Source organism: Zootermopsis nevadensis, unplaced genomic scaffold (assembly GCF_977971745.1).
Source record: "Zootermopsis nevadensis isolate Lab colony 2312 unplaced genomic scaffold, Znev_1.0 Znev_ptg000021l, whole genome shotgun sequence".
Lineage (NCBI taxonomy): Eukaryota > Metazoa > Arthropoda > Insecta > Blattodea > Termopsidae > Zootermopsis > Zootermopsis nevadensis.
The window spans coordinates 13,389,552-13,414,162 of record NW_028259153.1 but is presented as its reverse complement, the minus strand read 5'-3'; the positions used below and the strand labels follow the sequence as shown (position 1 = coordinate 13,414,162).

Below are 24,611 nucleotides of genomic sequence, written 5' to 3'. Positions count from 1 at the left end.
CGGGCAATATTTGACACCCGACAAAGCACCGCGAGAGAATCGAGTTACGTATAACACCTATCATTAATACACCACAGACTTGTTGAAAAGCGTTCGATATAAAAGTTATAGTTTTCAACGAGAAACTAAGTCCATCAATTTCTACTTTACACAATCTATACTTCTTTTAAAATCCTATAAACGTTCGATTACATGTTAGAGGATTATATTATGCAATAAGAATAACAAATTAATCCAACTGACAAACTCGGTAGCTCCGAGGAACATGTGGACTTGACCAACATGCGTACATCAGGGAAGAAAAAGAAGAACGCAATCTTGTTTCAAACGCCAATTCGTCATTCTCGTTTCTGAAAGACAAGCAACAAATCCATACAGCAGATTACACTTCGGGACGGGGGTGGAGAGAATCGCACACCCACAAAATTGGCCCCTTCACCTTCTGTGACTAAATTTTCGTCGTCCACATACCAGCCATGACAAATCACCGTCTAAAGCCAAGTGTACTTGTGATTAAGGGAAAAATGTTCGAATTTTTAATTACCTCAATACACACAAACACACGTGGACTGAAAATCTAGTCAGACTATAGGTTTTAAGAATCAACTATTAATTTCTGACGAAGAGAAACAGAAAACGGTAGATTTCGTAAACGTCTGACTGAAGACGAAACAGTTATAGCCCAAATTACTTACTTCGGAAAGAAGTGGTCTATATATTTACTGACAACTTCACGAAGCAAATCAGGTTTCATAACTGACGGGTAACCCACACTGAGCACTTCGGCCTTCATGATTCAGACCAACACACCAGTGCGAAACAAAATGTCACCAACTCTAAACGAGTAGCAAAGGTACCAAGATCTTTCTGTCCCACTAAAAACACAACAGGTAGTCAAAACAAAACACTTTTCATTCCTCTAACTCAAAATAAAGCACTGGACAGAACTAAACCCTAACGCGACAAGAACGCAGGCCAGTACACTACGACGTCTGACACGCAACTATTTCACGGCCGTCGGAATGAGCGATGAAGCTAGCTGGCCAACTGTAGTTTCAAGTATCGCCATCACGCGATTGTAGCGCTGTCAACCAACCTTACAGCCGGTGTACAGGCCGGCGCACACTACACCGAAACGAACCAGCAAAAAGTATTCCCCAGTTTTATTTTCTGAATTGTTTCGTAACAGAAAGCTCGATTCAGCTCTGCGACGTATAGTTACGTCTTCAAGGCACATTCAGTGCTTCAAAAATAATTTTAAATCTAAAGGGCGTTGCTTAAATATCTAAAGAAATGTGACGTTTCTAGAATATTTTTCGTTTTGCTTCAATGAAGTGGTACTCCGCGAGGTAAAAAGCCGAACGCATTTTTTAACATGCGTCATTGAGACATCATTGTTCAACCCATTTTTGCTCGGTACCTTGTCACATTAGTGGAAAAATGACCCAAAACACAAGAATGTTCTTCATGTGGCGTGAAGAACACCCCTCGAGTGCTCAAGAGAGAACGCCTTCAAAATCACGAGTTCAGTGACCCTAATGATTCCGGCGACCTGGTCAAGGACTGCATGGAAAACGAACGGTGAGAAAGTGGAAATACTTGCTAAATCATAATATAAGTTAATATTCACACAATTCGCAATGCAGGAAAAACAAGTTATCTAACGTCAGGGGCGGCGGCACATATCTGATTCAAGGATGAGCGGGAATGAATAAGACCAAAATGTATAATTGTTATTATATAAGGACTATGAACTCTCGTTTAAAAGAAAATGATAATTTTAACAATAGTTATACTTATTTAGGAGATAACAACGGACCCTAAAAAGAGAAACAGCTGTGATAAATTTGCGGACAAATTGTGTTGGTTTCTGACTAGCAACAGGACGTTTTCCACGGAATAGACAATGAGACATTCTTTTCTACAACGTCATGATATTAGAGAAAGAGAGATGATTCTGTTTTGCGGCCAAGGTACATTGGATTTTAAAATTCTCATGAGTCATATATCAAATGTTTGTTGATTTAACCAAGTAGCATCAACTCCAGTATTTGGATATCAAATACGCGTTTCAACCTCAAGAGGTTGAAACACGTATGGCAATAGTGTCTTTGTTATTGTGTTAATAGTTGTTTGTTACTTATTTGATATTCTAATACACTACACGGTATGCAAAATTTTAAGATTCAGTATTTGAGTTGAAGAAAAATGATGCATAAAGAAACTTATGACGGAGGCAGTATGACCTCTGAAACGTTGGTTAACATCGACCAGACTACACAGCGCATTAACCCAGAAGACAGAAATCTTCAAACTTAAAGAAATTTAAACATTTATTTGTAGTCTCGGGGAAGTTCTGTGGTTATGGACCTCTGAAACGTCGGTCAGTTTCTACCAGACCACACGGCGCAACATCCCAAAAGACAGTCAGTCGTCTTTGTATGTCGCTGCGAGAACCTGAAATCTCACCAACGAAAGCGTTCGTACTAGTAGCAAGCGTCACCAAACTGAAAATTACATTCGTTTCGTTTCGATGAAATTAATGTGCCGACCATTTTCTCCACAGATTGCGAAAACCCGAGTCAGTGAGACAGTGCGACGCACATACAGGAAATGCAAGTTGGTTTGTGCTCCGGAGATAAGAACTAACGTCGTTACAGTTCAACAAATTAATCATTACAGAATGTCAAAAAAATGAGAAAATCTAAAATCTGTACCCCCAATCGGATATTATGAAGGCGACTAACCCCTCAAATCCCAGTGATAACTGAATGTATTTCCTACTTTAACGATCTGCAACTTTGTATTCTCCCCAGAATGTATTTATGGATTTCGTATGATTCTCAAAATGGAAACATTCTATGTTTTCTTTGTTATAAGAACAATATTTTAAAACATAATGCAGATCGATTCGGCCTCAAAGGCCAAAGTAAAATAGGATGAAACCAAATGAACATACAGCACGCAATGGAAACCATAAACGTACGCAAAATGTTCGCTGTAAAACGTCAAGGAAGAACATAATTGAAAGCCCAACAACATGAAGGGAAGATGGGTTAAAATTTATCTTACATAATGTAAACTTCATTGAAATGGCCAAGGATAAAATCCAGTGGTGGAGTTTTGTGATGACGATGATGCACCCACAGACATTTTACGTTATGTTGGTACCACTGAATTCTGATTCTCACGGCTTGCAAATGACACACCCCGTCTGCATAATTTCTCACAAGGTCATGACTCATAAAAGTGAACTGTGAATGTCGCATGATCAATAATTCACCTCATTATTAATTATTTAGGTCTGCATTTTGTGTATCAGAATCAAGAATATGCGCTGAACATACAATGTCTTTTAAAAACTCGTTCTTTGTCAAATGTTACTTTTGTACCCAGACTATAATAATCTGTAGTCTTACTAGTGACTGTCAACAATAAAATTATTACACATCTCTTCTGCCGCTAAGCCCTGGCAAACACACGAATTTGTACTTGGAATAAATGTACACCACGTCCTATGAGAGATGCAAAATAGTATAGGATATTTACGGAAAATGTGCGTGTTATAATGCAAGTTTCCCGCCGAGAGGTAATGGAAACCAAGTAGAAACAAGAGAGAGACATCCTTTCAAGAGTGGTTAAGCATTACAGGATGCACATAGCTACCGCAAGCGATCGTATGAACGTAACGGTAAAGCAAGCCTGGCGGCAAAAATAGCGGCTCAACTGTCTGTAACGGGCAGACAGTATGAATGGAGGGAAACTAGCATTGATTCTACTCGCCAACTTCGGTCTGCATGTGTTCGAGTTGTGCAACTGTATAGAACAGAACATATGTTTGTTCATCTAGATAAATTCTGCAGCTCGTGGCTGAAACGTTTATTCGGTTTTGACATATATTACACCCCTTAGTCACGGACGTCAGGCACAGTCCATACCACAAATATAAAGTGTATCACGCGGGAACACACGGTCTTGGACTGCGAGCCGCACGTTCGAATCTCGATGGAGTCAACGCTTATCTGTGTTGTTCAGTGATGCCGAAAGGTGTAAGAAAGACAAGCAGAATAAGGAGATAACAGGAAGAAAAGTCGAGTGGGCAAGAGCGAACAGATAAGAAAATAGAGAACAAGTAGGCTGACCAGACACAGAAATTGTCCGAGATAGAAGTGGGACGAACGAGAAGGGAGAAAGAAGACGGCAGAATAAGGATAGGAAGAAACTGCGAAGGGAAATAAAATTGACACTTGATAAAATAAAAAGAGAAGGTTTCAATGTAAATAGGAGGATATGACAAAGTAAAATCAAATGAATAAGAGACGAAAAGGGGACGGGCGCAAGAGAACGGAGGCGGAGCAGGAAACTGACCAAGATAAAGGAGGAAGCAGAAGGCGGGAAAAGGAAGAGAATATTAAAGAACGTAGAGCCAGAAGCACAGAAATGTGGGCTGCTTGCAACGCCAGCAAGTTACCTGCATTTGTTAGAGCGATTATTTGTAGTGTATTTAATTTCCTCATTGTAACAAACATGCCGATTGTACTCAAACGAAGCTGTTTGCGTACTACACACTAGTCACCGTGTGGAAACATTTGCATTACAGATGAGTCCACTGCCCCGTCAAACAACAAAAAGGGAAAAGAAACAGGGAAACCGGGGGGGGGGGGGGGGGGGGATCTTTAAGTTTTTCCACGATTCTTGGAATGTTACCTGTTAAAGTACGCGGCTTACTCTGGATAATGTTTCTATTTTGAAATCAACGCCCCTCCCAGTAGCAGGCAAATTGACTGTAAATGCTTGGATACGGAATATAGTCATTAACACCACTGATCCCAAGTGACAACCACACCCTCACCGAGTCGCTACTGCCGATTTGTAGGATTTGAGGTTTTCACGGCGGTGAGTCTGACGATGGTTTTCTTCTGGGTTGTTGCGCCGTGTAGAAGTTTACCGATCGCCCTGATGATGGATGCAACAAGGACATCTGAAAACGTCGATAAACTTCTATCGTACTACACGGCGCAACAACCCAGAAGACAGCCATGAACTGGCAAGTTCTTATCCTAGTACGTTTTCCCTGTTAAGACAGAATTCTTTGTGTACAGAATCTGTACAGCCGAAAATTAAAGAACGCTGTTCTTACATGCGACGGAAACAAAATCAAATAACGTTACATCGATTTCAACTATGATGCATGGCGGCACGTTTGTACTGCCACAGATGTCGGCGGAGGGAGATTTCGCGGACGCAATGCGAGGGTGTCGATAAACAGAGAGGTGCTGTATCGGGGTTTGACTGGGCGTGAACCTTTGTCTCCGAAAATGCACTTGGAACTGACAAATGCCGATTTAATAACGAACTCTGGCGGGTCATATGAGACCCGCGAACCTGGTATATACGGCGCGCACCCATACAAACATATCACAATTTGACGTATTGGCAAACATCAGAAGCAGATCTGAGTCACGGTACAGGATGACAGAAGGCTCGAATAGATATGACGTATTGTATTATGACGCCATACAATTTAAATATCACCGTGACCACAAACACGTCATTAGGTTCAAAACGAAAGAACACGCCTATACGATTTTTTTTACATTTCCGTTTTAAAGAGATCTGGCGATGGTATAATTACAAATGCAGCGAACTCACTAAACTAAGAACATAAACAACAGCTACAGAAACGCCGAACGCTCGACCCGGCAAATTAGGCAACACCCGGTTACAGGGACAGCGTCGTCACGGAAACAACCTACAGAAACTGCAGAGACGTGCACTCCTTTGAGATCAGTAGCGAATGCCATTGGTTCCTCAACAGGATACTGAGTCCCTTAGTCGGTAACACAATAAATCCTTCGTAAATGATTTGGAACACTTCACACAGCTGCTGATATCTGTTATCTTCAAAATCCAGCTACCTTAGACAGATCTGGCGACGGAGCATTACGCTCCAAGAGAAGTTAAAACAAAAGGCAAACAGAAAACATGAAAGATATATAGAAGCGGAAGTGTCTTGTGCAAAGTGTTATGTACATAAATTGCGCCATGATGTAGATTATCATACTAGCGACATACAGACTGAATCCACAGCATGGAATATCGGATGCACTTCCAGATCTTGCGTTTGTCAAATGCGATTACGTACAGGTCACGTCAGAATCCAACAGGAATGTCGCGGAACAAGAGGGTCGTCTCCGAGAGTCCCAACACAGGGTTGTACTATTATTCCACACGCCTCTTGTGTCCATAAAGGGCGGAGCCCGTCCGATGTCCTGAAACAGCCTGAACCCGGACATTCAGCTTCACGTTAAGAATCCCCCCCCCCCCCCCCGACCAGGTGTTGTTAACCCAAGACAAAAACAGGACACAGACTGACGGAGGTACAGCTCCTAGCATTCTACATCTCATCTTTACTAAGGCCGCTTTGTCCTCGGAACAAAGAAGACTAACAATGTGTATGAAGACAAAGCTCCGCGCATTCTACACCTCAGAACTGAAAGCAGGTGAATTGTTAGCTCCGTAATCCAGCCGCCATTGTCCCCGGATTAACGAATATGTATTTAATAGGTGTAAAGTTAAAGATAACACATTACAGACCTCGACACTAGGAGGTAAAGTGGCCAGATAGCGCTACGGTTGATTTTCTACCGGGATAAGCCCCTGGTAGCTGCATGATCTTAAATAACTTTCACATCTAATATTTTCGCGTCTGAGGCCCTTTCCACACAGGTAGCAGTGGCGGAATCACATGTGCATGGTTGCTGTTACCAACGCATCAACTACATACACTGACTGACACAACGATTATGAACGATGATAAACTTGGAAGAGATGGCGCGGTATTTTTCAAAACCTAACCCTACCATAAGGCACATAATAAAACGATAAATATCCTTGATCTCGATAGCCGGCGTCAGAGCCCATAATCGAATTCGGAACTTCCAAAATACAAAGGAGTGTCGCCCACTACAACGTTTACTTCTGTTATAGAACAAATATTAAAACGAATATCAGGAAAACAGGTTATGAATGCGTCAATTGCATTGAACTGCGTCGGGACCGTGTCAAATGCGGCGTTGAATCTTCGGATCCTGTTCCCAAAGAATTTGGATGAAATATTAGGATGTAGGTACAAGGCTTGGGACACACGCCGAAACATGTCAAATCTGAAACCAGTCAAGAGAAAAAAACGTTTTCCTTTACAAAAATAACACTTCGTCCATCTTCTCCAAACGCGCTGCTGCAGAAAATTGTGTTCATGACAGAACACGCACCCCCCCCTTAAAAATTAGGACATGCATATGAGTCTCCCGTACAAGAATATTTAACAAAATGTAAGGAAAATACATTTTAGTCACTAGTAGAGGATCAATTCTGTACTTTTCTGCAACACGAATATTGGGAAAGAAAACTGGTAAGAATGTATATACAAAAATGTGCATTCCAAACTGATGGCGTGTGTCCAATCACAACAATTCGAAAAAGATTCCAGTTCACTGCAACAATAAATATTAACCACGGAGCTAGGCAATGCCGATAACCCCAGACTTCGGCTATATTTTTCTACTCACTGGCCCCATGTATTGGCTCTCCTGACCTGCCGACGGTTCCGCGGCGAGGGGTCCTGGTTACCTGATGCGGGGTGTAAAGACTGGGGTGTGTGTGTCCGCAGGGCGGTATTAGACGTCATTCCACTGGAGGCACTTACGCAGCTCGACTCTTCGTGTACCATCGCACAAGTCCAGGTAACATCGTGACTGTAAGCGCGAGCCCTTGGGTGCCGTGGGCCTGCATCGTCGCCATTTCCCGACATATTGCGAAACGTCCCTCGACCAGATACGACCAATGCTTAGAGGCTGATTTACTACTGGATGTAACAAATATATATATGTTAACAGATGGCACTACGGCGGAAAACACTTGTCAAACATTTCTGCATCTTATGTTTGGCGTAAAGCAATACTATGTCATAATTACATTTTTAGCAAAGAGTTTGAAATTTTTGCACTAGGCTTGGCAGTGAATGGGTTAAAAGAAACAGAAGCGTTACGTCATAACACTCCTTTCGTGCTGTTTGGCAGTGACATTTGGCTCGCGGCAATATGCAACACCTCTTACACATTCGTCATCCAAACCAACAAGCGTGGTCGTATGTCCCTCTAGTGAAGGAAAACGTTCGTTTATAGGCCAGAAGATCTCGCTTACTCCTGGCTACAGTTTATAAATACGAAACTAGAAACGCGTGCAGCTTTTCATCATGGTTACTGAGTCACGCGTCCAGTCTCTTATATCTGAAGACCTGTGAATAACAACACTACACATAAACAACAGTGAATATCGCATCACGGTCCATCGTCTTCAAACGTACATGCACACACGGAGAGCGTTCCTAGGCAGCTATCATACGTCAGCGGCCAGCGCGTGTTTTTATGAATAATATAAAAACCCAAAACCAGATATAAGACGTTACCAAGTGTCGTTCCTGTTTTAATACGTTCAATGTCTGCAGCTCCTCATAAGTTTCGCAGTACCCCCATAAAAATTAAACGCAATGATTTGCTTGAGGACTGTTGGTTTCGATATGATGAAGTCAGCAAAAAAAAAACCCGTGACTTCTTACGCCCACTGATATCCGTGAACAAACTTCACAACGACCGATTCACACTTACTGTAACACAAAGACTATATTAATCATAAACACGAGGTATTCAAAATGAGCCAGAGCGTCTTAGCAACTTGCACTTCCTTAACACAACAGATGATCTATCACTCGCACAAATGTGACAAGTGTTAACACCACGGGTGTCTGCGAGCGCCAGCTGCAAGGCATGCTACTTAAAAAACATGACACTTCTTCTCAATCTGCAAAGGACTTGATGACGCCATCACACTGCGTCCGCGTAACACAATTATAATACAATACCCAGTCCCAGCCTTGACATCTCTACTGAAAAAAATTTATAAATCTTCGTTAGAACAAGCGGGAGGAATTCCTTGGTGGGGGATCCGACCATCGCATGTCTTCAAATCGTCCAGTCAACGCAGCTCCTTCATGAAGTTACTGTCTGTCCGAGCGGAGAACTGACCCCAACATCGAAGCCTGAAAGCAATGCCCTTTAATAAAAATGTTCCCACTGTTGTAGTAATCTGTACGATACTTCGATAGTACGGATGTGTTATCAGCGACCCCACCAATATAATAAATTCTGTGTAAGTTATGAAATACTAATAATGCAACAGTAAGATGGAAAAGTACAAAGCTATAGAATAGGGAACTGGGAGTCATCCGATGTTCCTATGTCGCGTATTAGAACGGGTGTGCGTCTGCGCTGATGGGCACTTCTGGTTGAAGGTTTAGTCAATTCTCCAGGCACACAAATGGTACACGTAGATTCTTAGTATCCTCCATTGCAGAGATTTTATAAATCTTTATTATCTTCTGGCGGTAGGCCTCCTTGGATGGGGGATCAGATCATCACAAGCCTCTGCCATCCCAAAAGATTCAATACATAACGCAGCCAGCGGAGTCGGCGCTGACTTGTGATGACAGGGAAGGAAATTCGCAGCTGGGTGTGCCAGTGCTGTTGAGCAAGTGTCTTCCAACAAAGCACGCTAATTTAACATTTACAAGACAGTGTAACAAACAATTGGCCATTATCAGCCGGAATGAATGCCGTTACAAAACAAAGGCAGAGCGAATAAATTAAGCAGGATTCTCTCTACTAAGTAGAAAGTTACGAGTACGCACGGCATGCTCCCGACTGCCGAGTTATTTAACAGCGCTCTCAACAAGTACAGCCATTCTTCGCTCATGCGAAGTTTTATAATGAAGGGCAAAGGCACACTACCTCCCACTTGGCTCGTCATCCAAACGCAAACTCGCTCATCCGAAATCTTCCTAACGAAATCGAACACGTGCTAACGGGAGGATGCGACGTCGCCCAGTCAGTGAAACCAACGGAAGTAGATGAGTCAGTCTGCCTTGCGATTTAGTTTGGTGTACGTAGAGCGAAAGGTTTTGCTGTTTTGACATTTTATAGCATGTGCAATAATTAGTATCATCCGTTGCGTCTACTCTTATGTTTCGTTTCAGGCAGTACATTTGTCGATTTCTGGTTATTTTGGTCATCTGGGGACGTAACCATCAATTATAACACTGCGTTTATGGGAAATCGCGACTCGGTTTACGAACTCGCTCCGAGGACGCGACTACTCATAATAATGGGGTCCACCTCAACAGGTGTTATACATGAAATGGTACAGGTATGAGAGGAGGCGTCGTGGCCTATTTGAATCTCTTTTTTACCAGCATTCGCCTACAGACTGCGGGAAACCAAGAAACCCTCAAGGCAACAAGCAAAATGGAGGAGATGCAAACCAGGTACTTCCCAAACACTGAGCATTACCGCTACACCAAATTTCTCAGTGCAACTAAATTTAAAATAATTATATGTATCATCTACTGAGATCATGTTGAGTCACGGGAAATTTTGTTAGATTTCAGTTTCTCACAGCGGCGGCTCTGATGATGGAGGCAGCAAACACCTCTTAAAACGTCAGTAAACTTCTACCAGACTACATGGCGCAACTACCCAGAAGGGTATTCTGTACGAATGGAAATTATGTGAAGTGTAAGCAACTAAGATATAACATTTCGGAATACGAACCTACGTCCTCCAACAAGATGATGCATTCACTGTAACCTCTTGGTATTCTGCGAAGAAACCTTCCACCTACTTTCGCGCAACGGAGATGCTAACCAGGGACAGTTCCGAATGAACTCATTAATCAATACACGCGCTGTCTCGTGTCCAGCTGCCACCACAAGACGTGGTGTGGAGGAAGATGGTCTGCCATACTGATTAAACAGCGAATAAAACATCGCACCCAATAAAATAAGTGACGCACGGAAACGGCGAGGCCACGTTATTGGAGTCAAGTTACAATTAACACGACTAATTTTATACATATCTAAATATATAAAAAAAAACGTCCAGTTACAGAAACCAGAATGGTTCAGCACCACCATTATACACGATTCTAAACCAGCTGCTTCTACCTCTCGTTCTCAAAACCCACGTATTTCCCCAATATTCATTTTAATATTATTCTTACATTTTCTATACGGTCCTCCATGCCGCCACATCCCAACAGTTCTTTAACATATTCGGTTCGGACCAAAGAAGAAATACAGACTGAAACATCATAAGCGAACTACTGGCCAAACATAATTTAAAATAAAGAGCAAGTTAGCTCAATACTCAACATCTCGCCCTCCGGAGGCCTGCTTTCGAATCTTCAAGGATAAATTAGTTTTAACGTTCATGCAACCATTATCCTTCAAAGCCGACACGCCTCAGATGGGGGGATCCGTAACCACACGTTTCGATTTGAAAACTGCAATCCTGATTTCTGACTTGTGATGTACAACGTGGCAGTGCAACCGATATGTGCTATCTGCCAGATGTCTCCCCTGTCATCATTCCACCCACCAATCTGCCAAATCTGCGTACAAGATACAAATTTAGGCAAGGGACTAGAAGTACTAATTGTTGCAAAATACGCATAACATATAGGGGCCCTGCGAATCCAATTATGTCATTTCCGATAGAAACAATTGGGGTGTTCTTTGAAACAACCTTATGTGACGAATACAGGGACACAAAACTACACAGAATTTGGCAAAAGAACTCGTTTCGCAAGCTGAACTTGAGCCTTGAAGGTGCCTCCAAAACGATGATAGTAGCTACAAGTCCACCCACTCTACGCCGCTCTCGAGAACCTGAAATCTCCCAAAACGTGCCATAAAAATGCATACGATTCAGGCGCATAAAACAGGGATCTATAAATGTGCCAAGTATTAACGCAGTTTGCCGTGGATGAGGCAGCAAAGTCAAGGACAAGGCCAGCGAGGACCAGACTTGAAGGTCAACCACAGTTTGCTGCACAGCGGAGACACCGCATGCATACACGAAAAATACGGATTGAGGCGACCCGTTCTTCCAAAACCATGTTTAACTATGCAGAAGACTACACGGCGTCACAAGCCGGAAGATCATAATCCGCTTTTTACGGCCGTGCAAACCTAAAACCTTGAACCTCACACAAACAAATGTCTCTTCAGCTAGTGTCATGGATGGGACAAAACTCTGCTTGGAATACTCTAAAGCAGGGGGTTCTCAGCCTTTTTCGCTGACGTATCACTAATCAAATGCGTTCAGGGAAAACTCCATTATGTTAATATTATCTTTTGATTTTTCTTTACATAGTTCGCGTACCACTCAACATCGTATCATACTGGGATACTGGGAACGACCCGTTCTTCAAGTGCCTGAGCACTGCGGGTCCCAACTTTTTCGTTGGCTTGATTTGTAGACATTCGGTAGGACTCCTTGGACGAGGGATCGGCCCGTCGCAAGGCCTCTACCTGTACACAGGACAACACAACACAGAAAAACATCCATGGCTTGAGTGGGATTCGAACCCATGGTCCCAGCGACCAAGCGGCCACTGCGGACCCCAACAGCGTACCATAGATTGAGAAACGCTGCTCTAAAGAACACACGATTCGACAAAATTAGGTATAACAGATTACACAGCATATGAATACTGGGTGAAACCAGGGTCGAACGTACGGATTTTGTGGACACGATAATTAACCTCCAAATTCCATAACACGAAATGTTGATCAGCTGGGTAATGTCAACTGGATACAAAGCCTGCTCATGGATGGACAGAAAAGACGCGAATTCAAACGATTCTTGTGGATTTCATGAAGATAACGTGTCGGTAATGTGAGGAGTTCCAAAGCAGTGACAAGTTTCGAATTGCTTCAGAGAGCACTTCTAACACCTGTGATGACTCCGTTCCGTTTGATCCTAAAACAAAGAAAAGAAAGGGAAGACGGAAGAAAATAGGAAGGGCGCACGGCAGGCTGGGTCCTGTCCTGCACAATACATTTCTCTGATCACCTGTTGACAATGTTATTCTCTCATCTTCGCCTTAGCTTCCCAAGCGGATCCTTTTCTTTAGACTTCACGGAAGAAAAATGTTTGTATTTCGACTTATCACCGGAAAGACAGGCCTTTGAACTCTTATAGCAGGTGGTTGCCCTAGGGTTCTAAGATGTGTTCTTGTCAATGTTCCTTCATTCAGCAGTCTTTTATTGCAGAAGAAATAAACTACTGTTGACACGGCTAATCAACACGAAGATACAACACAGCATACACGACTAAATTATCTTATTGCATTTCACATTTTATTCATTTTATGGCATGTAACAAGGTTTCATACAAGCAATTTCTGATAAATCTTATAAGTTCTATTTTGGTGTCACGTAATGTTAACTTAGAGTTTACTGGCCCCATGCCGATCGAAATAAAATTCTCTCGACAGACTTTAATGCAGACCCGTAATACACAAATGCATCGAAATCGATTAACAGTAAACAGACGAATGTAACCTTCTCATCATGCGGTCATTTCATGCAAAATGGCAACACTGCAGTAACAGAATCCAAACCACACATTAACATCTCAGACGCAGATGGCTGTATCGGTCCGGACTTGTAGAGAGGCTTTCTTGGTTTTCCTCAGTATCAGAAAAATGGCTAGTTAGTACTATGAAACAGGTCACGTCCACATCCTCTCAAATCCCAAACTATTCTGCCTTCACCACCGACCTCCCTCATTTAGTTTCAACATACCTCATCATCCTGACCATGTTACGATGCAAATTCGCTCGGAGTTGTTTCCGGGTGTACCGGCCTGGTGATAATGGTGATACACACTGCTTGCTCACAGCTACGTCAATCGAGAATACCTGCGGGTCGAGAGCCATGCTTCACATGGCGACAGGTCCACCAGAACAACTTGTTTGCTCCTCTAGTGAATGTAGGAACGCAATAATCACTCCCCGAAATCGGAACTTAACGCACAGTTGCAAGAAAATTTTTGCAAATTTTTGTAATTTATGTTCCACAAGCTTCCAATTCTGAAAGAAACAATTTTAACCATCCACTTCTGCAGGGGCTGACGTCTTTCTTGCATTCGAGAATGTATACATTTACATTTTTATCCACTTTTAAATTTTGGGAAGAGCTTCTACTTGTACATCGGAGGGTCCAAACAAGAAATGCACACAAAGTTTCGAGGGGGAGCCGATTGGAAAGTAGGCACTTGAAAGACGGAGGTGGAGATAAGGGACAACAATAAGATGGAAAACAATGGTGGGCGGTTCACTGAAACTTTTTCAGAATCTTGTTCAATACAAAATGTTGGATAACATAAAATACAGGCCGAAACCTCATTACGATTTAAAACTTTGTTCGGAACAATTTCTGATATGATGAACATCACTTTAAATGAAATACAAGGAAAAGTAACATAACTGGACAGTGAGACTATCTTTTCGACAATAAATGCGCATTTACAACGTACCGAAATTCTACATGTTCATTTGTTGTTTCTGCTCATGAAATAGAAGCCCAATATGATACACAAAATCTCAATATAGGTACACATTTTTAGAAGAACTGCAGGTACCGCAAATTGGACATCACTTTCCCAATTCTGCTGAAAAAGTTACACAGTAGGTTTTGGTTAAGAAGGGATTTTAGGGAAACGATACGAATCAAAATTAAATTCGCCCGACAATTTTTTGTACAATAAAATGTACATAATTTCACTGGAATTCGTAGAATGTTTTGGGACACATCAAATACGAGTGGAAGAAGGGGCATGACCCACACAAGCACTTGGTGCCATGGCAGTCTGTTAAGGTCCTATCAGATGCAATCAGACACGAGTGACGTGGTTCAGTACAATGGCGTCAGTGCCCCTGTCATACGCATGCGCAATTGCATAATGTTCCAGATAAATATTATCCGTCTTAATTTACGTGCTGCTGTTGACCTGAGCATCACAATTTTATTAGGGACGCCAAGGACAACCCTGCCAACAACGGCCGTGCTATTATTCAACATTAAGTTTATTGTGGTTCTGTGTGTGTACGAGGTAACTGAAGTTCGGAGGAACGTGCAGGGTCTATCTTCAGTGTTGAGATACCCAAAGACCAAGGCGGTACGTTACTCGTAACAACTCAGAAGATCACAATCGATATCTTTACCGCCACTAGAACCTCGAATCTCAGACAGCTATGTTTTGACTACCTTATTCAAGAGCACGAAGAAACACGCTCGAATATGCAGAGAATAAATGTGACAAACTTCAAGAAGGAGTTTTTACCTTGATAAGTTGGCACCAAGTTAACCAAGAGATTTCCCATCTTACAGAACCCTAAGTCACATCGCCGTATTCACCAAAGTTCGTCAAAGATCCGATTATAAGCCAATTCCTTGTAGTTCACGTCCTCACACCGCAGCCCATTTCTCTAAAATCCACCGACAAATTACGTCTCTGGACTTCTCTTTTGAGAATTCAAATTAAAACTGTAAACATTTCGTGTTCCCCGCACAATACACAACAAGCCAATCTGATAACCCAGATAATTCCAACCAACACATTCACTACCAATGATTCCTTTTGCAGAGAGATTCCTACGTAACCTCAGATCTATTAATCAACATTTCGTGTGCATTTCTTGTAACCCCAGCAAGGTATATCGCAACTTAAGCAACTAACCCTCACTGGACACGACACGACACTACACAACACAATTGGACGACTTCCGAAGGAAATCAGCTCATCAAATGGTGATTCGTCGGATGGCGTCGCATGGGCTACTTCCGTCGTGTTGGCATCGCGACGCATGTGTCGACTATCTTGGTGCAGGGGGTGAGGTGGGAGGAAGTGAAGAACTGTCACTTGGCCAAGCTAACGCCTCATCACTTCGCACTGCACGTACAGTGCAGGTGAGAGTTAAACAGCCATGATTATGCCAGAAGAGAAGACAGACATGTGAAGATGAGGGGTTTCAAACTAATAAACACAACAGGTGTTAATACACTAGTACACTAGCAGATCCGTCTTCCAAGAAAGTATGTCGGGCGGTCGATACATCATTTTCAGTTCTCTAAAAAATGCAGACTTCAAGATCATACACAAATGACCAGCGGTAATGTCTCCACACCATGCACAAGGAGTCAGAAAGTACCCAGGCTGAGAGGTCCTAATGGCATGTCTGTACCAGAAATTTCGCGATAAGTGTCTATAGAACCGACGCCGACCTCAAACAACTCGGCAATGACACGAATGCAGGTTTTCTACTGCCCGCCACGACGTGCACCAACTTCCTTGTCGAACTGCCAAAACAGGCGAGATTTCAGTTTGTCCGGAAGACGGTAGTCATCTGGGATGTTGTGCCGTGTAGTAAGACAGGAAATGACAGAAGTTTCAGGGGGTGCTTACTGTATACATCATATATGTGATCGCCCTGATGAAGGAGGTAGTGACCACCTCTGTAACGTCTGTCAATTTCTACCAGACTAAACGGCAAAACGTCCCAGGGGATAGCCATCTTCTGTACTAATAATTAAAACGATAAACAAATATAACGCAAATACAGGAAAGAATGAATAAATTTATTTTATAAATAAGAATTACAGGGGATCAAAGCCATTGGTACACATCCTATCACTGCCCTTCTAAGGTACTACGTAATTTGATGGTATGTGCCCAGCTCCGTAGCGCGTGTCAAAACAAGGTGAACCAGGTCACAAGTTACTGCCTCAAGGCGACGAGATTAAAATCGCTGTTTTGCAGCACACAAGGAGGCCTACATACGTAAAATGAAGGTTCTCACGGTGATGTTGGTATTCCGGGTTGTAACTCTGTGTGGACTGTAGGCTGAAGATCGGCGTGTTTCTACGAAACAATGGTATCTATCTATCTATAAGTCCACACGGCTTCACAACTCAGAAGTGCAAGTTTATCATCATCCACCACTCTTTACCAACTACCACGTTAAAACAAAATATGTGCAGGCTCACTATGCTTATTAGAATAGTAAGTATCTCACCAAAATTATGGTAAAGGCGAATGAGAATACGAGTCTTCCAAGATTACGCAAAGCCTATTTTCAGCAGTTTGCTGCCCTCGGAGCGGAAGTGGGAGTGTCCTGCCATTCTTTAATATCGACATTTCATAACGAGTTGCAAGTTGTCACTCAACTGAAAGTTTGTCTGTGGTGTGTATGAATCAATTTTATATGCCAATTTTACACACCCCAAACAATAAGCTATACAAATCGGAATAAAAAGACCCACTGAGGTTGCGCAGATAAGAACAGTGTATCAGCTTGAGAAAGTGAGTGGCTATCTGAGCTGTGCTCCATCCGAGATAACTGGCAGAAATGAGCAGCTTCATGAAAAGTAAAAGGGGTTGGAAATGTTGATTCTGCTCAGTCCAAATCAATGTAACAGAGACGGTGATTCATAAACGACGTAGTGTAAGAGGGACGCTGATTCACACACGATGCAACGAGTTAGGTTACTTCATAAAAGACGTATAACTGGAAATTCCTTCTTGCAAGCCCACATTCATCTACTGCATGTACGAATGTTTTTAAAAGGACGGTTAGAAACTAAATTTCTTCTGTAGCATGTATTACACAATAACTGAAACGACGGGAAAACCACGCGTGTTGAATGTTATAATTACGAATGTTGGTCTGAGTTCAACGTAGAAAACATCACAGAATGTTTATGTGACCATAAAATATAACAAAGGTATCAAAGTCCATTAAAACGTGGCAACGTTCAAGCAATCTAGAACAATAATAAGATATCTATCCTTCCGTAAAGTACAAAATACAATCTTACCCGTTGTTTTTGTGGAGTTGAAACTAGACTCCTGACTCTAAGCTAAGACTAAGATGGCCAACAAAGTGCTTACGCACCCATCTGGACAGTAACAGACTGGAGACAATTAATCACACGAGAAGTTGCGGATGTGGGGGTCACATACGGAAATGAAACTGAACGCGCGACAACAAACTAACATTCGGTTGAAATCCGCTCTTTTAAGTTACCAGTGGAAAAGACGGCGAAAAAATGCAGGCCTATTCTGGTGTTCTTCGATATTCTGCAAACTTGGCTGGCCTTGCAGACACAGACGTATTCTTGCGTAATCGTTCTGCGCAGTCAAAACTTGTTTTCCTTGTGTTTCTATAAATATTATCTACATCTAAAACGATTTAAACAACACTCGTAGACTTTAACGACATTATAGTGTATATGTTCTGTACAAATTTATTATAGTTCTGTCTTTGAAAACATCGGTAAATTTGAGCTTCATGTACCTCGTGCTACCTACACGAACAGGTGCAGACTTGCAGTTCCAAGTTTCACTTCCTTCAATAGTTTCGATGGTAAAAGACACTGAGCGACAGACTAATCATACCTCCCAATTATGCGCGAAATTTGTGAAATTCGATCAAAGAAGAGTAAAGACACGACATTCCTCAAAATACGGCTGCCATTTTTGTTGTTCAAAATCACCAGTTTATGTTATGCAGAAAGATGTGATGATCAAGACCAGTGGTAAACACAACCTGGGGTACGCGAAGACATCTTAAGGGGTACGTGAAATTTAAAAAAAAATTATTTTATGATAAACACTGAATAATCAGTAATGTAATTTATTTAATTTATTTTACATATATAGATTATATAATATGTATAACTTGAATTATACACCAACAATTTTGGGTGTACAAAATTGAAGAGAAATTATATCTGGGGGTACGCGAACAAAAAAGGTTGAATACCACTGATCAAGACAACGCGTCTTTCAGGAAGGGTTAAATAGCGCCCAACGACATTCACGAATTAATTCATTTTAAGCATCCAGAACAAAATATGTGTTAGGATTTGAGATTCTCAAGGCAGTGAGTACGAAGTTCTTATGGGTTGTAGCGTCGTGTAGTCTGATAGAAGTTTACCAACGACTCAGAGGCGTTCGCTGCCCGTTGATGATGGAGGCACCACATTCCTCTGCAACGTTGGTATTGTTCTGCCAGACTACATGGCGCTACAACCCAGAAGTCAGCCATCTTAGAAAGCATGTTCTCGGCAGACGATGATGCAACGCGGTGTTGCAACAACTAACGTTAGGCAAGTGCAAGTTCCTCTCTACCAATCACGTGGCGTGATGTAGAGAAAAATTCTCCGCCCCTCTGTTTACATCAGGATTGTTCTTGGGTTAGACAAAAGTATAGCAGACAATGTTCATGCAAATGTTCAGACACAATTGCATAACACAAAGTTTAGTTTCGTTGCAACACTGAAAGCGTGATTTTCGTTCGCACTGCATCCCACTTCATTTTTGATAGCCACGGTGGTCTAGCGGTTAGAACGCTGGCCTTGTAATCCTGGGGTCTCGGGTTCGATTCCCGGCGGTGCCCGAATTTACAACTTGTGTTGGGCAAGGCCGTGGTCTAGGCAACACGGAGTTTTCCTCCGGGGGCTTCCCCGGTTTCTCCGTGACATCCCAACAATTACTCCATTCACACACAGAAGAAGGCAATGGCAAACCACTTCTGGATCATCTGCCAAGAACGTATATGAACAGGTCCCAGTCCGAGAAAAGGATGGAAGGATCCTGTTCATATGGACCTGTCGTCACACAGAACACTAAATAATAATAATACGCGAAGCACGGAAATGAGTTATTAGCATCTTCCCCATTTTATTGACATCAACCAGCAGTACAGCCATGATGAATGCGATGCAAAACGAGCATTCCGAAAGAAAATTCCGTTTTACTGTAAATTAATACCTGCATTACTAAGAAAAGAGCGAAGGTACATTGCGCACTGGTCAGCAGTCCTCACATGTATTTACCACCTGTGTATCCAACTTTGGAAACATTTCAGAATTCTTGACTGGCGGTATGTTCTGATGCCCACTCACTCGAAGTAAATTTGTCACCTGTACAAACACCCAGAAGTCTGACGCGGCCAACAAGTCCGGGGGGTGGGGATAAGCTGGTGTGGGAGGAGCTTACATCATCTTTCAGCGAAAACGGTAGAAATTTTAGAATTTCACTCGACCCGAACCCTAAATTTATCTTCAAATATGTTGCCCGTAACTCACCTGGTCCTGACATCCTTTTATTCCGCCAGATCAATTTACAATCTACCCTGACTATCATATCAGTGCTATATTTTTCTCTTAATGCATAAATGCCAATAATCCTTGAAACAATTATTTAACGACGCTCGAAAACATCTGAGGTTGTTCTGTCGTTTGAGCAACAGTACAAAGATATCAAATGCCTAAATTGCAATCTTGAAATATTTCAGGGACGGAGTAGCTATGAAAATCCCTGAAAAAATTATTGAATTTAAAATAAAAACAGCTTTACCGTATGGGGTGGCGGGAAGACCTTGCCGGATCGTAAAACCTTACAGTATGACGTCACACTCACCTGGAACAAAAGCAAACCAAATGTCACTGGACGGATTAAACCAGCTGAAGCAGACTGTCCCCAATTACTTTTGGGTAAAAGCTAGTGAAAAGTAAAGGCGAAACATTTTCTCCAAGTCTTCATCTGCATACAAGATTACCTTACAATCAAGCTAATTGCACCCCCCTTTGAAGCGATTTAGTTAAAATCTAGACGCTAAAAAGTAACAATTTCGAGATCTCTTTAACGTAAGTCGTGTAACTTTGCCACACTGGACTTTCGACATATCGAATGATGTGGCTGAGACAATGTACAATAAGCAACATTTGTATTATTTAAATAAGCGCATTAGTTCTATGAAGGGCTGGATGGCGATTCTGTGGAGAAGCTAAGAGTATCTATGCAATCAGAAGACTAGTTATTTGTCGACAGTTTTTCAACTGAATTCATATAGCATAAAATAATATGAAATAATAATGGATGTTGACAAGATAGATATAAGATGCGACTATGGTATATTTAAGGCACTATCTCAGCAAGTGCCGTGGAAATATTAAGGACAATCAAGAAAAACCTTAGTCTGGGCAACCGGTTACAGGGCCGGGATTCAAACTGGGAATATCCTGAATATAAGCATAATCGAAGTTGATAAGTATCGAAATACGAAACGTTTGGACTTCGCAGTCCTCCAGTGCATAAAACTCAGGGTAGCAGAGGAACCAAACAATGGCAATGTTGTCCCTGCTGCTTTAACAAGTGCCGAGTCATGAATTCATGTCAAGGAGCAGAGGTGAAGCTCCACATGCTAACTTCGGCACTAGAAGGTGGGTGGTTAGCTTCATGCTCGACCGCCTTAACCGTAAGGAAATACACATCGGCTCCTCTCTGGATAGAAAACGGAAATGAAACAATTGTACTGATAAACATAAAAATCAATACGCCAGTCCGGAACCGAAGACTGGTCGTCCGGTTTGAACCCGGTCACTGCTGATTGCTATGAGTGCAGATCTTCTTTTGGCAGGCGAGAACTCTCCACAAATAGTCACGAAACGGTATGTAAACAGAGCGCAGACTTCTGACGTCAAAGAGGTGCGTTCAGAAAGGTCAGCCAAAACTGAGAACGTGGAACTAGGATCCGCTGCGGTAAAGTACGTAAACATAGAAATGATTTCATTCACGATTCATTCTGATGTTCAGCTGAGGACAAAGAACTGCGCTGGCAGTGTGTATTGTATTACAGACCTACTGACTGGTCAGTGAAGAGTCAAATCAGTCGGGTTCCTAATGATTGCATTCACATTAAACAAATGAAACTGTCAATTTACCGTACGAAAAGCTGTTTCTGAGAACACTGATACAATTGGATCGAGATTCACGTGTAGCAGCCTTTACGAGCAGGCTACACTGGACCGGTGACAACCAAAATTACATTCACCGCACTACGTTTAGTGCATACAGTCAAAACACAAACACCCACCAAAATGAAGGTGATGGTTTTTAAGATGTTGAAGTTTCAGAGGTGCTGACTGCCGCCATCATCAGGACCGCGGATCATCTTTCCTAGTAAGCTGATATTCTTCTGTAGCAAGACGAGCTATGGTTCCTTAGAAGCAGTACGCACCCCTGTAACGTGTGTCAATTTCTTATGACGCTACAAGGTGGCATCCCAGAAGACAGTCATTATATTCGCCGCTGTGAGAACATAAACCGAATCGGCGACATCACATGTAGCGCCTGTTTTTATGAGCGTCGTTTTTCTGCGGCCCAAAACCGAACGTTATTTGTCATTAAATACCTTGGTAGAATCCATAACCAATCAAATAACTATCTGTAATGCCATCCTTCAGCAACTGCCAATTAACCCGGCTCAACAGTAGAGTCCCGGTTTTTATAACACCAATGAAACAAATTCCGAGCCAAATCACCACCAGACTCTGTGCTGAATCAGTTCACATTATTGGTCCATGTGCTGACCAAGTTCAATGCAATTCACTCTACTAGATCCTATCCTGACCCACTTCTACGCATTTCACATCTCCATTACCTACGTTTGCGTCTATCTGTACCACGTGCCTCACGACCTGACGCACCTCGATGCCACAAGCCAATACCCAATGTAGTGTCAAGAGGACTAATGATTGACCCCTTCCTTGACCTGAGGTATGCTGCGTGGTCTTAACAGCATCGCGTGATCCGAGAGAAATGAACCAACTTCGTTACCTGGCTCTGAAGGCTACTGGCTGTTCGTGTCACATGATCACATGACCTGACGTTGACGAAAGCCACCAGAACTCGCGTGTAGTAAGTTGCGTTTGGAGGGTTTAATTAAGTCGGGGAGTGGCTTCAAATAGTGGAATGAACGACGTACTCACATCAGACGTACACATTTTCAAAATACGTTCCTTAATAAATTTTATTCTCACAAAACTGTAGATCGTAACCAGACGTGTATGTAATATCATACAACGAATATTTTTTTACGAAGATGGCTGCATTCTTCTGGGTAAAAGCGCCCTGCAGTCTGGTAAAAGTCAAATTACCAGACTTCCTATTCACCGCCGTGAGAAACCCGAATACTAATTTATCATTTTTAGTTTAGGGACAAGTTCTGAAGTTCCTCCTGTTTAATACACTGTATAAAGAAAACTAAGATATTGTAGGTGCGTCATATTGTGATTTTATTTAAAAATAGTATTAAATATATTAATATATTTAATACTATTTTTAAAGAAAACTAAAATCAAATTCTTCCGACAACTCTTATATTGTGCAGACACACCAACACTATACTTAATTCAATTATGTTTACAAGTTTCGCAGATGAAACACGGACGGTTGGGCGGGCGGACATGACCGATGGAAGGACTAGCGCGATCTCCCCATAATGCGCTTCACTTTCCACACTTCACTCGAAGAATATATAAACACTACAAAGCCTGTCTGTCTAGGTCTATATGACGTCACCACAATGCTTAATGAAACCAAAGCTGGTGGGAGGCAGGAGACTTCATGGTTGTGCGTCAGGCAAAAAAAGTTTTATAAACACTGATCACTGCATTCCGCAAGCTAAACTCATGTTTTATTTTTCTCTTTAACAGAACCAATGTTTCCAATCCAATTTGCGGCTGACCAGTAAGTCCTCGTGCCATTCTTCCACTCACCATAACTTCAAATGTTTCACACACAATCAGAAGTACAACATACAACGTAGTTACGGCAGAATAAAATTATAGTATCACACCATGAGAAAATATTTCTCCCAGTTTTCATAATGCAACCTAATTCTCCTTTAAAAACGTAAAAAAGTAATCGTTGCAGGTATTTTAAGGTACCAAATATCTGGACACTCCAACAAGTGGCATTACTGTCGATTCAACTTCAAAGTTCGCACGACCATCAGTTATTACTAGTGTTAGCGAGGCCATCACGGTTAACACGAACGCTTCTCTCCATGGTCACAATAAATGATGGCAGGAATTAAACTAGTACGACGGTGGAGGTGGCCCCTACTCGCGCATAACGGATAGGATACCATTATAAATTTAATTTGATTCAAAGGAAAGTGTATCTTTACAAAATTGCAATCATCACAAAGAAGTCCAGCTGGGAACACTGTAATACACGCGAAACGGGGGATTTACTCTGATAACAGAAATGCACGACAGGATCACAAAAAAATTTCATGGTGCTGAAATTTAACGAATCTGAAGGCCTGCAATATCGGCCCACTATAACGCTTACCTTACGTGATCTTCAAATTAAAGTGTCGTTTTCTTAAAAATAGCCCTCTACAAAGGACGCTGATACACAGCATAAAATATTATCTAAGAACTAAAGTTCAATTCAAATATTTTCGGTATGATGTGTATATTTAACGAAATACAAAGGAAAGCGTGTACACGTCTACGCAGTACAAAGTCTTCGCTACTGACTACAATTTGCCACAAACATGCTTTGTTTTCGCAAAATTGCATATTGCTGATTACCTCCCAACAACATATTTCTGCCTGTAATATATGATCAAGGTCAACGATAAATGCAAGACAGCAAAGGAAGATGAAACATATTCCAGACCGCAGAGGACCTTCTTCTACGGTATATAGCATTCCAGATGCCAAACCAAACACTGATACCTGTTCACATCCACTGTACCCGCTCTTATGACGTTTTCCCGCCACAACAAAACCTTTCTCAAAATGGCGTAGTGTGTTCCAGAGGATACACGTAAATTGTGGAAGCTGTGTG

At 42.0% G+C, this 24,611-nt stretch overlaps 1 protein-coding gene and 1 long non-coding RNA gene across 4 annotated transcripts in view; one reads left to right on the top strand and one right to left on the bottom strand.

Moving 5' to 3' along the window:
• The window catches only part of LOC110841338 (uncharacterized), a 97,774-nt gene that overhangs the window by 23,073 nt on the left and 50,090 nt on the right, over positions 1-24,611 (bottom strand). Inside the window, exon 2 of one of the 3 annotated variants that reach the window (XR_002547180.2) lies at positions 20,325-20,387. The exons of the other annotated variants lie outside the window; for them this stretch is intronic. The gene's annotated coding sequence lies outside the window, so the exon portion shown is untranslated. The remainder of the gene's footprint in view (positions 1-20,324; positions 20,388-24,611) is intronic. 3 annotated transcript variants of the gene reach the window in all.
• LOC110841403 (uncharacterized) lies at positions 1,144-3,452 on the top strand. The gene is made up of 2 exons (XR_002547186.2): positions 1,144-1,581; positions 2,567-3,452. It is a non-coding gene; the product is annotated as an uncharacterized LOC110841403 (long non-coding RNA).